Genomic DNA, 19,129 nt, shown 5'->3' with positions numbered 1-19,129 from the left:
GGAGCTCTCCAGAGGGAACCTTACAGCTCCGAGGAATAAGAGCACCTAGGAAGCTGGCATCAGGCACACATTCCAGCCCACTGAGTGGAACACCACGCCTGTCGCCAGAAGTTGCCAGGTCTCCCACCATTAAATAAATACATACATATGTTACTTGGCTTTGTTTCCAAGTCTTAGGCTCCATAGAAGCCAAGCACTTTATTTATGGTGCTTGGTCCTTAGATGATGCCTTGATTAAACTTACCATTGTTTATTAGTTAATTATTACTTACAATATTCTTTAACTCCTTCTTGACTGCTCTAACAGATTATTTTTTCTAATATGTATTAGCTTTATGCAGCCAATATTTTGAATAGTGTATCCGTGAAAATACTGACATTTACCACAGTCCAGGATAATAATAGTTAACATTTATTATATGACAGATGTTCTTCTAATTATTATTATCCCCATTTTACAGATGAGGAAACTGAGGTTTTGAGAGGTTAAATGACTTCTCCAGCATAGCTAGAATTTGAACCTAAGACCACTATGTTCTAATTCTTTTTCATGTAAGTAAAGTGTATCAAGCACTTTGTTCAAGAGATCTTTATTCCCCCCCAAGCCATGAGAGAATGACAACTATTCCTGTGTATGTTGTTGTTGTCGTTGCTGTTGTATTTTTAATTTATGTGAGCTCTTTCCTGTCATTTGATTTTATCTTTTTCATAGGCTTGATTTCTTGTGTAACGAATGCGATAGCTTCTCTTTTCTCTCAGAGGATATGACTTCTTCTTCAATGTTTTCTTCCCTTCTCTTCATTATCTCTTATCACCCACATTCCTTTAGTCTGTGTGTTTGTTTTTGGTCCCTCTCTTTCATGGTGTGGAGCCCTGGTGGCTCAGTGGTTAAAAGCTCGGATGCTAACCAAAAGGTGAGCAGTTTGAATCCACCAGCCACTGCTTGGAACCCCTATAGGGCAGTTCTACTCTGTCCTATAGTCACTATGAGTCAGAAATGGGTTTGGTTTTGGTTTTGTTTTTTTTCTCTCATGTTGGACGCTTTCTCAAATGTTGGTGAGCCTTGGGCTCCACTGATATTTTCAAGTGAGGAACTGAAATGTGTGACAGCTCTGGATGCATGTGTGGGCTTTGTCACCTGGTGGACTTCCCTGTAGAATGATCAGGAAGAAAACCAGCAGATTTTATGAAGAACAACATCCCGAAATGATTTCCAAGGAAAAAAATAACCCATTCAATACCAAAGATTTATGAATCATGGGAAGTTTGCTCATGCAAAGAATGGGCAGGTAGGTGCTAAAGGAAATAATTGTCATCTAGGATCTGAATATCATGGTGTAACTGTGCACTGCGGAGAGGAAGCTGAGGTAGTAGACTCTCCAGTTTGTAAGAAAGTAGAATAGCTCTCTTGGTTCTGACTGAGCAGGCGAACAGAGCTTCCTTTAGAGTAATTATTACAGAAATTAATCTGACAGAATATTTAACACCTCATTAGTACCTCAAGGAAAACTTTGAAAAACATTCTACTTTAGAAACAAGTCTGTTAATATAGTATATAGGCTTCCTCGCAGTTTCCTTTTCTTCTTTGTTTTAAACATCTTAGGAAAATTTGCATTTAAAAGAACCTGGGCTGCTTAACAGTTCCGTGGGTCCTTGTTTTTTTTTTTTTTTTTCTTTTTCACCTCATGGGTTTTATTTTAAACCAGAAAGAGGAGAATGAGAAAATATTCCTCAAGATTGCTTTTCCTGTCTTGTTAGCAGAAAGTCTTCAAAATGTAATGGAAAATAATAATATAGTTTTATATTATTAATATTAATATAATAAAATAATGTAAAATATTTTTTTCTTCGGGAGATATTGAATTCACTGAGATACTCAAGGGGAATTTATTAAATGCCATCAAAGCCTCATTAATTCACTTTCACATATTTGCCATTAAATCATTTTGTCCTAAGAGCTTCATTAATTCAGTATCCTTGTGGTTTCCCACTTTCCCTGCTCTCTCATCATTACTTACTGGTGACACGAATACGTAGTAAAAGTAGCGTTGGGTTGTTGTTGTTTGCTGGCTCTCCTAGTCTGACTTATCTGGGGAAAGGAAGTGGCATGTTACAAAAGGTGACTGCCTGGCTTCTGGAAGGTGCTTGGAAGACGGATCACTGATTAATGAGACTCTCATTCTGAAGGGAGTTTCTCGGCTGGTTGTTTACAGCTTGACTCTTTGCCCAATGAGGTAACGGCAGAAAGTTTTCATTTGCTTAAAGGTGATTCCTTTCATACTATATCAGAAAGAAGCTGAGGGTTGCACTTTTTAATTTGTAAGATATGATTTGAAATATTAACATGAAGAAAGTGCGGCAGCCAGAATATAAATGAAAGCGGCATGAGGAGTTCAGTACAGATGAGAAGTCATCCTGGTTAATATCAGGACTTTGAACTGGTTCCTTCCAGTTCAAACCCCTGCTGGGAATTTGCATTTCCAACCCAGATATACTGAGTCAGAATCTATATTTGAACAAGACCCCAAGTGATTCTTATGTATAGTAAATTTTGAGAACCACTGTTTCACTAGTGGTTCTGAGAATTGGTCCCTAACCAGCAGCGTTAGCATCGTCTGGAAACTTTTTATAAAGGCAAATTCTCAGCAGGGTTTCGAACCGGAAAGAACCAGTTCAAAGCCCTGGGTCTACCAGAATCCGGGCAGAAAGTCAGGTATCTTCCTGACCCAACTTTGGATGCAGGCGCCCCCGCCATGGTCCTCGTGGCAGTTTGGGGGTAAAGCAGAAAATTCTGACATGGCCCTGTGAGGGCCACAAATACTTTGTAACTTTAGAAAAAAATGAATATTTAGGGTTTTTCGTTTGTTTGTTTGATTTTTATATTATTATGTAGAAAATATTATGCAGTATTATTGTTAAGCAACTTGCAACTCAGCCAGCCTTACCCCCACCTGACCCTCAGTGCTGTAAAGAGACATCCAGGCACCTGGGGCAAACAGCAGGCGTTCTTTTCCATATCAGTTTTATAATTCATGATGTGGCTCACAGATGGGCATTATTAGCGGTGTACACCATCTGGTGGCTTCCCACTTGAAATCGTGACTCTTGCTAAATAGATGTTAAGCCTTCGAAATCATTATTTACAATTTTCCTGTCCTCTAAACTTGAGTGCCTTGGATCCAAGCTCCTTCCCATGCTTAACCCCTATCCCATCCCTGCTCTACCCAGGGACTGGGCAAGGCTCAGATGTGGGGTAAGGGTGTGCGTTGTGTACATATTTTTCTTGGCGTCATGAAATGGTGTAATGCATCAATGTTCATGGCATCCAAGAGACCATGTGCAAACAGGACGAACCCTTTGTGTGGTATGATGAATCCTCTTCAGGAACCTCCGAGGGACAGGAGGGAGACTCATGGAATCAAAGCACTCAAGTGACACAGATGTGATCTGAATTCAGTCCGTGTGATTCCCAAGCTGAATATCTCCTCCTGCCATGCTATACCTGTCATGCTATGCCCGCCATGCTATGCCCGCCATGTTATGCCCACCATGCTATACCTCAGCTAGGCTGCTGCCATGTGCACTGCGGGGGGCATCAGGTCCCCTCCTCCAAGAGCTTTCCACTTAGCTGGACTGACCGGACTGGGGTATTTATTAGAAGATAAATAACAATTCATTATTGGCAGCAGTGGAGCCCTGCTGGTGCAGTGGTTAAGAGTTCGGCTGCTAACCATAAGGTCAGCAGTTCAAATCTGCCAGCTGCTCTTTGGAAACCGAATGGGGCAGTTCTACTCTGTCCTATAGGATTGCTGAGTCGGAATCCACTCGAAGATAGTGGGGTTTTTTTTTTTTTTTTAATTGGCATCAGATTAAAGCCAAACAAGGTGAAGGGAAATTAGGTGCCTACATAGACCAGTTCTCCAGTGGTTCTCTTAGGAGCTTACTGTTCTAGATTAATAAAGACTGAATTTGCCTTTCTATGATTTTTTTTTTTTAATATTTGGATTTTTGGAATAGGTATTACAAGCACATAGGAAAATATCTAAATGATGACAGAGGATGTAGAGTGAATAGTAAGTTTCCCACCTTTCACAGTCAGAATCTCTGCAGGAAACAAAATCTACTCCCAGAAGGTTCAAATTAACTTCAGTGGAGAGATTGCTTACAGAAGTGTGGGCTGGGTTCAGGGAACAAACAAGAGATGTGGAAAGCAACAAAGACTAGCAGCAGCCTGAAGAGGCCCAGGGAGGAAATAGCGGCAGCGGAGCCCAGTGAGAACTGGAACCCTGGAGGCAGGAGCCACCCTCCTGGCTGGAAGCAGTCGTAGACAGATGCAGCTATTACTAGAGACACAACACCAAAGCAGAGAGAGGGCACGGATGACACATCTCAGTCTTTCTCACCCCGACTCTTGGATCTTCTGTTGGTGCCCACCATTGGCCAAACCCAAGAGGAAGTCAACCCTCAAGGCAGACCAGACAATGGAGGATGTGGAGGACAGACCCTCTGAAGAGAAGAGAATAGAGAGAGGCAGGAGAATGATCTGGGTGCTGTTAGGGTTGGGGGATGCAAAGAACAACCAACCCAACTACCCCTGGCTCTCGAGCAGTGTCCTGAGGCAAAAAAAAAAAAATTTTTTTAATAACCTTTTTTTTTAGTAACCACCAGAAATAGTCTATACATACACAAACTGCAAGAGTATATGTCAACTATTTTCTACATAAATGGTAATGAACTTTGCCCTTGCTTTTTTTCCCTTCCCACCCTTGCATTTTATCACTTACCACTGTATCTTGGATTTGGGTCCATATTAACATCTATGGAGCTACCTTGGTTTTGGAGACCAGTGGCTTTAAAAGTGGGGTCCCCACATGGGCAGTACCAGCATCGCCTGGGAACTTGTCAGAAATTCAAATAAATTACAATCTCTGTAAGTGAGGCCCAGCGATCTGTGTGTTAATGAGCTCTCCGGGTTATTGCGATGCACGCTAAAGTCTGAGAACCTCTCTTCCAGACTTTCTGAAGGGGGTCCCACCTGATCAAGGCCACTGGCTGCTCAGACGTCAATGTAATGGAGGAATCTGTGGGCAGAGAACTATGTTATCAAGCTCTTGGGAGCATGTGTCTACTGAGTAAGAAAAATAAAAAGCAGAAGGTATTGGTTCAGTATCGGGTAACACAGTTCTCCGTGAAAACCAGACCCTGCAACACCATGAAGAGAAGAAGCTGATTCTCTTCCTCCTGACACATCCCCCCTTTTCTCTGTCTCCTTTTGTATATTTAGATTTTTGGGCAGAGACAGTGTGTTTTAATATGCTTGGTTGAGTGTGTGACGCAACGGAAGCTAAATATAATCCTGAAGACACACCACCACCAAGTGCTTAGGGGTGGCATCTGTTTGGAGCCCACAGCTATGGGATTCGCTACCGCCCTCATCCCTGAGATACTGATACCCCTGGGAAGACCCTGCCAGGCCCTGGTTTAACGTGGCTTTAACACCTAAGACACATAAAGCGATGGCTTGCTCAGAAAGTGGGCACCTTGTCCTCTAGGATTTTGCAAAACAACCTGGAGCTTGGGGGACACTTATTGTGTGTGGTCTTAAGATCTTCTTTGTGTCTTAGTTTTCCCATCTGTATAATGAAGCAATAGTAATGGCAGGTCTACTGGTTAGACAATTCCGGGGAGTATCACTCAGGCAGAATATAATGTGAGTGGTGCCCCCGGAAGGGGCATGAAACCGTTCCTCCAGTGCCTGGTACACACTGTGCTGAGCTGTTTTGCTGTGTGGTGGGGGAGGAGTAGCCAATAAGCAAGGTAAGCACAGTGCTTACTTTGCTTACTAAATCATCTCTGATGAACAATTTCACATTTTTTCACCACATCAGAAATTCTCCTGCTAGGTGTGGCTGGCACCTGTCGCTCTTCCAACCCCGCAGCACCTTCCTACAGAATCAAAGCCTCTTCTCAAGTTTTCAATCACTTTCAGGGGCGGATGACTCAGTAAGCACAGGTAAGCATGAGCTTACCTGTGCTTACTGACTAATCTGTTGTGAACAATTTCACATTTCACATCAAAGATGTGGTGAAACCCATGTGAAATTGTTCACTACAGATTAGCCAGTAAGCACAAGTAAGCCTGTGCTTACCTGGCTTATTGGATCATCTGCACCTGTGTGTGGCTGTGAACAGCAGTGAAAAGTACACTTTCTTGAATCAGACAATCACGGGGTTGAGTCCAGGCTCCCCTTCCTACAACTTTGTGACTCAGCCAAGCTCATTTGCCTGGAATTATCACTTCAATGCCTCACCTAAAACAGTGCCTGGCACATGATAGTCCTGCAATCAATATTTGCTGAAAGAAGGACTGTACCTTTTATGAGTCTCAGTTTCTTATTCTGTATAATGCGGACCATAATATAATTTATCTCAGAGGGATAAAGTGAAGATTTAATTGTGAAAACATTTTAAAAGTTCTGGAACAATGAAAAAATAATTCGTTATGTGACAGTTACACTAACCGTGTGCTGGGGATAACTTGATTACAAATTTTTTGGACGTAGGGTAGCAGGTCTGGAGTCAGACTCCAGGTCTGGAGTCAGTATTGGAACAAAATTCAGCCCCTATTAAGGACTGATGAGATCAAGGAAGGAAGGGAGAAACATTTAGGACAGCGGGGTGCATCTCTGGCTGACTATTAGATTTGAGTGGGGAACTTTTAAAAGTTCCTCATGCCCAGGCTTCACCCTAGACCAACTGAGTCAAATCTTTGGGTGGTGGATCCTAAGCATGAGGAAAGAGATGAATTACGGTAACTAACAGCGGTAACAGTGTTTTCTGAGCACTCACTTTGTGCTAGCTATTACGCTTTACGTAAAGGCTCACACTTCTTCCTTGCATCAGCTTGGGAGATGGGGTCTGTTATTATCCCCATTTTACAGATGTAGAAACTTAGGCTCAGAAAGGTGAACTTTTTGGAAGTCACACAGCAACTGAGTGAGTACAGTTGGGATTTGATCTCACCTCTGTTAAACTTTGTTAAACTTTAGATCAAGCTACAGCACAACTGAATCACCCAGGGGTCTTGTTAAAATGCAGATTCTGTGTCAGTAGGCTTTGGGTGCGGCTGAAGCTCTGCAGGTCTAACAAGGTGTCAGGTGATGCAGATGCTGCTGGTCTGTCTGTTCTCATCAGGTAGATTCAGACTCAGAGAGACCCTGTAGGACAGAGTTGAACTGCCCTCATTGGATTTCCAAGACTGTAAATCTTTATGGAAACAGACTGCCACATCTTTCTCCTGCAGGGTGGCTGGTGGGTTTGAACCACTGACCTTTCAGTTAGCAGCCGAGTTCTTAGCCACTGTACCACCAGCGTTCCTTCTGCTGCTGGTCTAGGGAACCTCAATTTGAGCAAGGAATCAGTAGAAGCTACTCTTAACCACTGTGCTAAGTGGTGAGGATTTTCAAGCATAGTTCCTGGTCCAGTTAGCTGTCAAACAAATGGCAAAATTTCTATGTAGGGGGAGCTGAGTGAGGCCTGGTGCCCACGACCTACGTTGGAGACTGAGAGGGAGACGTCCGGTGGGCTTATCTCATTCTCCCGGGAAAGGGGGTAAAAATTGGTTTGAGAGCTGCAGTGGGAGGCTGGGAGTCCAAACCATACTCTTTCTAAAGACCTCCTCCTTTTTCCTGGGGCCAGACCCTCAGTGGGGCCATCACAGAGCTTTGAGGAGGCCTGTGAAGACCATCAGCATTTGAGGATGCATTTATGGCCAGGCAGGAAGCTGCATCTCACTGCCTCTCCACGCACAGGTTTCCAAGTTGGGGGAAGGGAATGGGGGTGCCAGAGTCTCTGAGGCTGGGTGTGGGAGTTGAAGGGATATTCCCAGGCCAGACTGGAGGCTCTGGTTCTCTCCTTCTTGTCTGTCCCCTACCACTGCAGCAAGAACACAAAGACTCCCAGTATATGTATACTGCTTTGTAGTAGCTCCCAGAGAGACAAGATAATGAGTATTTTTCTTAGCTCGTCCATGAAGTTAACATATAATACACTCTTAATTGCATTTAGGAGCATTTATTCAACCGAGTGTAACTTGTAATTTCAGAAAGTGCCCGATAATACTGTTGTTACTGCACACTGGGAGCGCTCCGTTTCAGGAGCTCCGAGTTGTCCTCAGTTTGGTTTTGGGAACACACTGGCGCTTTGCTTCAGAAGCAAATCTCCTTAATTCCCATGGACTCTGCAGCCTTCATTGTCCTCCAGTTTTCTCAGCCTAGGACCTGAGCTATTTACCTTCTTTCATCTTCAGATTGCTGTAGCCACCCACCGACGTGTGATTTCTAAACGCCCTGAGAAGGAACTTGAGAATCATATTGTGTGAGCCACTCCTTCTGCATTTCCTAGCAAACCCTTCCTCTATTCCACCCTCACAAAGCTCAGAGCAGGGACAAAAGGGAATGGGAGAAAGGATATACCTCCCTACCACTTCCCAGTCCAGGCACAGAAGGAAAAACAATGCCGCCTCCACCTCCAAGCAGCAGCTAATCTCTCTAGAAATGAGAGCTGCTACTCCCCCGAGGCTGGAAGGAAGAGCTGGGAGGCTCTCCATCCACACAGCTGGACACCAATACCTTAAACACCCTGAGAAAACAAGCTGAGTGAGGTTAGCCATAGATTTGATTCCAACTCATGGCGATCCCATGTGTGTCAGCGTAGAACTGTGCTCCATAGGGCTTTCATGGCTGATTTCTCAGAAGTAGACCGCCACTTTCCTTCCCAGGCATCTCTGAGTGGACTCAAACCACCAACCTTTAGGTTAGCATCTGATCACATTAACTATTTGCACCACCCAGGAAAACTATGGTTAGAGAAGTGGGTCAGAAATGCTGAGCAACAAAAAGCCCAATGAACTAAATGGCTTCACAGCAGAAAGCGCCAAACTTTTTTTATTGTATACCCCTTCCCTGGTAGCATAATGGTTAAGCACTCGGCTGCTAACCAAAAGATCAGAGGTTCAAACCAGCACCCATTCCGCAGGAGAAAAGACCTGGAAATCTGCTCCCCTAAAGATTTTAGCCTAGGAAAGCCTATGGGGCAGTTCTACTCTGTCCTACAGGGTCACTATGAGTCAGAATTGACTTGACAGCAACAACAATGTACACATACATATCAATTTATAATCTTCATAGGCACTACTATACTAACAAACATTGTAAAGCATACATATAATAGGAGTTATAAACAGTGAGAGTTTAAGTTATCATCAATGAAAGTTCCACTCCTTTTTCTCCCTTATCCACAGTGGCTGCTTCGCTTTTCTTCCTGGAGGGCTTGCTTCCCACTTTGGAGACTCCTGTTTGGAATTTGGGTTAGTCTGACAAAGCTGAGACAGGGGCCCAGCTTTGCCACTTTATCAGCCATATAACACCAGGGAAATTGCTTGATTTTTCCAAGCCTTAGATTGCCCAACTGTAAAATGCAGGTATGCAGCAGTGGTGGCTTAGTGGTAGAATCCTTGTCTTCCATACAGGGGATCTGGGTTTGGTTCCCAGCCAATGCATCTCATACACAGCCACCATCTGTCTGTCAGTGGAGGCTTCATGTTGCTATGATGTTGAATAGGCTTCAGTGGAGTTTCCAAACTAAGATGGACTAGGAAGAAAGGTCTGGCCATCTACTTAGGAAAAGCAGCCAATGAAAATCCTGTGGTCTGCAACTAATCATGGGATGGTACAGAACCAGGCAGCATTTTAATCTGCTGTGTATGGGGTCACCATGAGTCAGAGGCCAACTCCATGGCAGTTAACAACAATGACAAAATGCAGGTAGTGATAGCACTTAATTGCAGGGGCGTTGTGACAGTTAAATGCGATATCGCATGTAAAACACTTAACATAGGCCTGACCCATGGTGCACATTCACTACAGTTAAAACCAACCAACCAACCAACCAACCAACCAACCAACCAACCAACCAACCAACCAACCAACCAACCAACCAACCAACCAACCAACCAACCAACCAACCAACCAACCAACCAACCAACCAACCAACCAACCAACCAACCAAACAACCCCATTGTCGTTGAGCTGATTCCAACTCATAACAACCCTATAGGACAGCGTAGAACTGCCCCATAGAGTTTCCAAGGAGGGCCTGGTGCATTCAAACTGCCGACCTTTTGGTTAGCAGCCAGCACTTAACCACTACACCACCAGGGTTTCCTTCAGTACTGTTAGTAATGATTATTCAGTGACTTGAGGCTCCCAGCATATAAAAATTATCAAAAACAGAAATAAGGCAAAAAGACGGATAGCTGCATGCCTTTCAATATCAAATTGGAGGGCTCTTCAATAGCCCACCTAAGGGTCACCTGCATTCTGGGGCAGAAACTTTGTCTGCTTCACAACTTACTATTGATTAGGGCCCTGGTGGCACAGTGGTTAAGCATTCGGCTGCTAAGCAAAGGTGGGCAGTTCGAACCAGCCAGCCGCTCTTTGAAAATGCTGTGGGGCAGTTCTTCTCTGTCCTGTAGGGTTACTATGAGTCAGAATCGACTCAACGGCAGTGGGTTTGGTTGGTTTGGTTTAGGGCCCAGTCTTCTTAAAGTTGGATGTTAACTAATTAAATTGCAAAACATTTTTATCTAATAGGCATGGAAATAATTTCTGTCCAGTAAAGTAGATAACCACAGAGGTTATATAGTTTCATTGCTTTGGCTTTTGCTTTGGTTTGCATCAGAGTTAGCAATTTGCAAAGACAGCCCTGTCTTTTACTGGTCATGTATACATCAATTTTATGTGCTCTCTTTTGAACCAGCTTTACCATCTTGCTGGCTCCCTCATTCATTAGTTAAATAAATCTTTGGCACATACACACTCCATATGGCATAGGAGAGTCATGTTTTTAGCTTTTTGAAAATTATATATTTCAGTTCAGTAAATTACCTAATATGGGCCTTTTAGCTGTGACTTATACACAATGATTAAGTGGGACTACGCGAATAAGGTGTATGGAGTCGTAACGAAGGGATTGGCCAGTTTTGCCATCCTGCTAGGCTTAAAATGAGCCATCCCAGAGGCAGGAGGAGAGGATCTCACTACCACCAAGAAAGAGGAACCAGGAGTGGAGCATGTCCTTTGGGCCCAGGATTCCTGTGCTGAGAAGCACCTAGAACCAGGAGACTGAGAGAGAGTGAAAGAGCTGTATACTGAAGACAGCAAGAAGCGGTGGCAGAGAAATGACGGTGAGGCAGGAGCCAGGCAGGAGACGACGCTGTGGCCTTTCCAGTGCAAACAGTGAGAAAGCTGAGCGCCTTTGGGCCAAGACTTAGTGGTGGAGTGGGGTGCGCCTGAGCGCTTACCAGCAGAGCGGAAACAGCGTTGTAACAGGACCAAGCAAGGAAGAGGCCCAGGGGCTAGAGAGAGACGTGCCTGCAGGCATGGCTGAGAAGAGGCCGTCCTGGTGGAAGAACTGACTCCTGAGTCGTTCCTGAAGCTGAATTGTAACCTGTTACTTCCCTAACAAACCCCACAACCTTGAGTATTGTCTGTGAGTTCTGTGTGGCTATTGCAACAAATTATCAAACTCGCCAGAGAAGCAGAGAGTACTATGGGATGGAGGACTGGTGTCAGAACTGGTAAAAAGTTTGGAGGGTGGAGGCATGTCTGACCTCTGCCTCATAGGAATCAGCCCTCTGCTGTCAATGCTGATTCTCCTTCCCCTGGTGAAGTTAGAGATGGTCAGATGCCACAGCAACACCATTTTTACATATATGGACACAAATTGTCCTTCTAACTTTCTGTTTTAGTGGCCAGAATAGGGTTCTTTCGTCTGCAACCAAAATGACATTAATTTAAAAGCCATTTTTTAAAATTATAATCATTATAATACCTTTTTTATTCCAACATTCCATCAAGCCCTTGGCTACCAGGTGCCTCAACCTACCGTGAAATTGAATTGCCCTCAAGGAAGGCAATTCCTGAACTCACTCAAATATCCAAGTCCTTACAGACAGCATTCTCTTTTCACTGATCAATTCAGGAAGTGTTTACTGAAAAAATAAAATATTAACAGTGATTGTGTTTAGATGATGGGACTCTTGGTCATTTTTTCCCCCTTTCCCTACATCGTTATTGGTTGTCCAACTTTTCCATATTAATGATGTGGTATGCCCATAATGGAGCCCTGGTGGCACAGTGGTTAAGAACTTGGCTGCTAACCAAAAGGTCAGCAGTTCAAATCCACAAGGTGCTCCTTGGAAACTCTATGGGGCAGTTCTACTCTGTCTTACAGGGTCACCATGAGTTGGAATCAACTTGACGGCAATGTGTTTTTGGTTTGGTACACTCATAATGGAAAGAGAGGAAAGAAACTTAATTTTAAAATTAAAAAGTGCCTACTACTTGCATGGCACTGGGTAAAACTCAGCAGCGAACACAGTGTTGAGGAATTCACGGTCCCTGCCTTTCCCGGCAGAAAGACGTAAGCGTAGTTGTGAAACAGCACAAAATCTGAGCACAGGTTAAGAAGAACATAATCTGTCTATGGGGAAGAGGTAGTAGTGATGGAAACATCTCAAAGGAGTAACGTTTGATTACCCTATTAATAGCTAATAGCTAGTATCCATTGGAGCCCTGGTGGTGCTGTGGTTAAACATTAGGCTGCTAGCCAAAAGGTCGGCTGTTTGAGTCACCAGCAGCTCCTTGGAAACCCGATGAGGCAGTCCTACTCTGTCCTACAGGGTAACTATGAGTCGGAATTGACCGGACGGCAACGGGTTTGGTGTTTGGGTTAGTATCTTGATGAACACTTGTAACATACTAGGCACCCTCCCAAATACTTCACATGCATCTCGTGTAACTCTGCGTTTTACGGACTAGGAATTGAGATTTAGAAAAGTTAATTAACTTGCCTAGGGTCAGACACCTAGTAAGTCACGAAGTCAGAATAAAAAGGCAAGATGTTTGAACTCTAAAGCCAGGAGATTAATCCACAATGTTGAACAGGATTTTACCTGGTTGAGACGGGAGGGGTGGGGGGCATTCAGGTAGATAAATTCTCACTTGCTTAATATTTCCCTGTATATATTTCAGAGATTGCCACATTCCAGTTAGCAAACTCATACACACTTAAAGCAAGACTGTGTTGAATATAGCTTTTCTTTCTTTCTTCCTTTCTGTTTCTATTTTTGATGATTCAGAAGGCAACTTTTGCTCTGGTGTCGGTTCGAACCCAGTTTGATTGGAGTAAATCTGTGTTAACGATGGAACATGCTGTACCGGTTGCCTTTGCGATAACAACTTTGATAGCCACTTGTGTTCTTATACTTTAGCTTTTATTTTTGTACATAGAGATTCAAACCTTTGGAGCTGGAAGAGACCTTGGAGAGGAAGCGGAAGGAGGACAAAACAAGTAATTCCTTCCTTTCTCCTCCTTCTCTCTGTCTTCCTTCCTTCCTTCTTTTTTATAGCAGCAATACATGCTGCTTGCTAGCTGTCTGTACAAAAAAATCAAACCAAACCTGTTGCTGTCAAGTTGATTTTAACTCAAGAAGACCGTGTATATTACAGAGTAGAACGGTTCCAATGGGTTTTCTTGGCTGTAATGTCACTTTGAGGTCTAAGGCACGCCTGACCCAAGCCATGGTATTTTCAATCACCGCATAGGCATGCGAAATCTGGACAATAAATGAGGAAGAATGAAGAAGAATTGATGCCTTCGAATTATGGTGTTGGTGAAGAATATTGAATATACTGGACTGTCGGAAGAAGGGAGGAGCCCTGGTGGAACAGTGGTTAAGTGCTTGGCTGCTAACCAAAAGGCAGGGAGTTCAAACTCACCAGCCTCTCTTCAGGAAGAGATGTTGCAGTCTGCTTGCATACAGATTTACAGCCTTAGAAACCCTGTGGGGCAGATCTACTCTGTTCTGTAGGGTCTCTGAGTTGGAACTGACTCTGCGGCAACGGGTTTTGGTTTGGTGCCAGAACAAACAAATCTGTCTTGGAAGAAGTACAGTCAGAAAGCTTTTTAGAAGAGAGGACGGTGAGACTTCGTCTCATGTACTTTTGTAACCCAATGGGGGTGGGTCCTGTCCAGAGGGCCCCCTCGAGCCGATTGAGAGACACTAGGCCTTTGTGAAAGAGGAAGTGGACTTTACCGCAAGCGGGTCAAGCAAGGAGCTCAGAGACTAAGTCTTAAATCAAACTCCCCAAGGTTGGGGATTTTAGGGCAGTTATAGTGTTCAGGATATGGAACTTATGCATAATTCATGAAGTTTCTGAGATTAGGAGGGCATTTTCAGGAACTAATTAACACATATTGGGTGCAGTGGGGGTGCAATATGGCGGCTGGGGGCATGTGTTTTTTGGGGGTTATGATGCATGAAGTTTATCTAAGGACAGCTTTGGGGCTTATTGCTCATGTCTGAATTGGGGGTGAGGGCCTTGGGTGAGTAGTGAAACCCCTGGAGCAGAGAAGCAGTAAGACAACCTTGGGCTGTTAACACATAATGACTTATTAGGAACTCACAGACCTGGGTGTGATGGGAGGAGGGGGGAACAGTTTAACCCTTTCAGTTATATTCCAGGAGGGAGAACAGTTTAACCCTGTCCATTACACCTTGGACAAGTTATCAGGAGGGACCAGTCCCTGGAGAAGGACATCACGCTTGGTAAAGCAGAGGGTCAGCAAAAAAGAGGAAGACCCTCAGCGAGATGGACTGACACCGCGGCTGCAACAATGGGCTCAAACATAGCAACAATTGTGGGGATGGTGCTTGGCCCAGTGATGTTTCGTTCTCTTGTACGTAGGGTGGCTATGAGTCACAATAGACTCTATGGCACTCTATGGCACCTAACAACAACAATGACCTCGCCAAAGCAGATAGCCAGGCTCTTCTTCTGCAGTGCCACTGCGTGGGTCCGAACTGCCAACCTTTAGGTTAAAAAAAAAAAAAAAGGCCAAGAAGTCAATTTTGACTCATAGCGACCCTATAGGACAGAGTAGAACTGCCTCCACAGGGCATCCCAGGAGCAGCTGGTGGAGTAGAACTGTCGACCTTTTTTTGGTTAAGAGCCAAGCTCTTAACTACCTGGCCACCAGGCCTCCAGCCATTTCTAAAGCAGCACAAATTAAAAAGAGGAGTCTCTTCCTCCTTGCCCCCGTCGTCTCTGTCTCCGCCGGTCATCCCCCCAGGGGTAAAACCACCTTAAAGTGTGGTGGGTTTATTATTCAGACACACACCACATACATATACCTCTACAATGCTGTTTTTGCCCTTTTTTAAAAAACAAACTAACAAAAAAATGATATCCTGCTAATGCAGGTCATCATGAGTCAGATTCCTGATGCTTCACTACCAGGAACCTGCAGCCTGCTCTTTGTCCTCTGAAAAGGCACAGATCCTTGGTGACTCGAGTGAATTTCACCTACTGAAAAGATAGCTCAAGACTCAGTCAACACCTTCAGAAACCATTTATGACTGAAAAACCCTATGGCAACATGTATAGTTTCACTGGTTACCAGGAAACAAACACTGTTGGTGTCAACAACCCTACAGGACAGAGTAGAATTGCCCCCATAGGGTTTCCAAGGAGAGGCCAGTGGATTTGCCCTGCTGACCTTTTGGTTAGCAGCCGAGCTCTAAACAAATACTAGCACCTTGCTACCGAAGACATTTAAAAACTTAATTTCCCAAGAGCCCTGTTGATCCTGTTTTAGGCTCGCACTTAACCTCCCAATGGAATCAGCAAAAATGCTCTCTATTTCCCAGTTTGGTTAACAGGCTTCGCCGGGTACAGCGTTTGGTGGGGAAATTGGGCTGTGAAAACGTAATGTCTAGGGGAGAACCAAGTTCATCGAAGCTGAAAAACAAAAATGCCTAGCATTTTCTCAGGCCTTGTCTTACCTCTGAATCTCTCTTTTAAAAATCACTAATCTAGAAACAGTCCTCTCTCCTAGTTACCTGCACGCACCCCTCACCATTTTATGGTATTTAAAAAAAATCAAGTCTTAAATATCCTGTAATTATAATAGTTCCAAAACAAGGAAGTGGCTCACCCACCAAGAGGCCATTTCACCCCTGGCTGCTAGTCTGGAATGTTCTCAGCTGACAATGATGAATGAAAGAGAAAAAAGATCTGCTCCTGGTTGTTTGCTACTAAAAAATCCTTATTCCAAGAGATCGTTTTTCTCTTTATTAAATAAACAGATTTACATCCCCCTCCCCCTCCGAAAGTACAGAAAAGCTTGGCAAATGAAAATAAACTTGAGAAAATGTATAAGCCTGTCTTACGTAGTGCTTCATTTAGAGAGTAATTTTTCACAGATTTTCTTTTCTTCCACCTACTAAAAGGCACATACATAATAAATGAGACAGCTTGGCAGGAAACCCATCAATAAAGTTAATTTAAAGTGCAGGCAGAATAGCCAATCTCTGTCTGGATAGCAAGGGGTTTGTTTTTGTTTCAAAATCAGCTGGCTTCCAGACAATGGAGGGAACCAGGTCAGAGGGAGTTCCCAGAAGCTCAAAGGTTCACAGACCCACCCGGACGGTATATGGCCAGGGACTCCCCTTTTAGGGTCCCTTACTATAGGGTCGCTCTGAGTCAGAATCGACTCGACGGCACTGGGTTTGGTTTTGATTTTTTTACCATGTAGAAAGGAGTCCCTGGGTGGTGCGAACAGTTAATACCCTCGGCTGCTAATGGAAAAGTTGGAAGTTCAAGTCCACCCAGAGGCACCTTAGAAGAAAGGCCTGGTGATCTGCTTTCAAAAAGATCAGCCATTGAAAACCCTAAGGAGCACAGCTCTGCTCTGACACACACGGGGTCGCTGTGAGTCAAAATCAACTTCATGGCAACCGTTTTTATTATTATTATTTAGAAACGAGGCTGAGGCTGGGCTACCTGGGTTTTGTCACTCACAAGCTATATGACTTTGGTTGAGATACAAAAATCCCCTAAGCCTCAGTTTCCTCACCTGTGAAATAATGAAACCTTATTTGTATTATATTCATTGGAAGGGGCTCTGGTGGCGAAGTGCTTAAATTCTTAGCCGCTAACCGAGAGGTCAGCAGGTTGATTGGACCAGCTGCTCCACGGAAGGAAGAGGTGGCAGTCTGCATCCGTCAGGATCACAGCCTGGGAAGCACTTTGGGGCAATTCTGCTTTGTCCTATGGGTCGCTGTGGGTCAGAAGTGACTCTTTGACCATGGGTTTGATTTGGGTTATTTATATTAGTTATATACGTGGTTGAGATGACTATGTTAATCCATTAAAAGTATTTAGCATTGTGCCTGGCACTATTATAATTATGAATATTTAAGACTTGATTTCTTTTTCATTCCAAATCCTGTCAGACCTAGTGTCTGTGGGTATTTTCCAAGATGGAGATCAACGCTTGGTAAATTTCTCAACGAAGAAAGTGCCTTCTTCTCTTGATTTACACAGTACCTGAACTCCTGGAAATTTCAGTGCTTACTAAAACCGCTCAAAAACACATTGTATTTGTATGTAAAATGGAGTTTGGTGCTAGGGTCAGATGATCACAGGTCAGTTTTTCACTCATATGAGTATCTGGCAGGACATTCAAAAGTTATGGGAGATACAAAAACAAAACAAAACAGAACCGTTTCCGCTGAGTCAACACCAACTCGTGGCGATCCTTTGTGTGTCAGAGTAGAACTGGGATCCATAGGGTTTTTGATGGCTGATTTTTCAGAAGTAGGTGGCCAGGTCTTCTAAGTTGCCTCTGGGTGGACTTGAATCTCCAACCTTTCGTTTAGTAGCCCAGCACGTTAAAACCATTTGCACCACCCAGTGACTAACTCTACAGGGGATACAGCAACCCCCTCCCATAAAAAAAATGCCCCACAAATAATTGACAAGCTCCTAGAGAAGTGCTGCTCCCATGGAGAAGCACTGTCCTTGCTGAAATATGCATGCCCTGGGACCCATCACTTCATCCCCACCACCCTCAGTGTCAGCATCTGCTCAGCCAGGCAACTATGGAGAAAGAGAGCCTTCTTGACTAGGACTCTGTCAAAAAAGTTTTTTAATTTAAAGGATTGACTCAATCTCCTCTGAACCCCTCTCTTCCAAGTTTAACTCCCCAACAAGCTGAGAGACAAAGGGGATCCCTAATAGCAAGTAAATACCCACTACCCAACCCCAGTTAGGGAGCCCTGATGGCGCAGTGGTTAAGAGCTTGGCTGCTAACCTAAAGGTCGGCAGTTCAAATCTACCAACTGCTCCTTGGAAACCCTATGGGGCAGTTCTGCTCCGTCCTATAGAGTCTCTATGAGTCAGAATCAACTCAACGGCAATGGGTTTTGGGTTTGGTACCCAATCCCAGTCAATTTAAACTGAAGTTTGTTTCTGGTTTTCTGAAGAGTTCTTGCTACAAGATCTGTGGTGTGTGGTAGGGGGAGGAGAGTGGGGGCTGGATAAAAAATGGCACAGTCAAATGATCAAAGGAGCCAGGCTGATAACATCGTGAGCGAGGCCTCCAGGGAGAGGTGGGGACTGTTCACACTTGCCCTGACTCAAGGTGGCAGCCGTCACTCACTCTCAGCCCAATGTTGCCAGAGCTTCTGATTTTATTTTCAAGAGAAACTGGAAATTTGAAATTTTTATATGTGATTTTCCAATTCTTAAAGGGCACCTAACAACAACATAGATCTAGATAGAAGTCCCTTGGCGGTGCAAACGTTTAAGCCCTCGGTTACTAACTGAAAGGTTGACGGTTCGAAACCGCCCAGAGGCTCCTTGGAAGAAAGGCCCGGCAATCTACTTCCGAAAGGTCCAAAACAAAACCAAAAACCAAACCCACTGCCATCGAGTCGATTCCGACTCATAGCGACCTTATAGGACAGAATAGAACTGCCTCCATAGAGTTTCCAAGGAGCACCTGGTGGGTTTGAACTGCTGACCTCTTGGTTAGCAGCTGTAGCACTTAACCACTACGCCACCAGTGTTTCCTCCAAAAGGTCACAGCCATGAAAATCCTAGAGGGTGCAGTTCTACTCTGCAATACATGGGGTCGCCATGAGTTGGAATGGACTCGATGGAAACTGGTTGTTTGGCTGGTTATGTGTAGATATCTAGATAAATAGATACATATATCTGGC

The sequence above is a fragment of the Elephas maximus genome, chromosome 23, assembly GCF_024166365.1.
Source record: "Elephas maximus indicus isolate mEleMax1 chromosome 23, mEleMax1 primary haplotype, whole genome shotgun sequence".
Taxonomy (NCBI): Eukaryota; Metazoa; Chordata; class Mammalia; order Proboscidea; family Elephantidae; genus Elephas; species Elephas maximus.
This window is presented reverse-complemented; position numbering follows the sequence as displayed.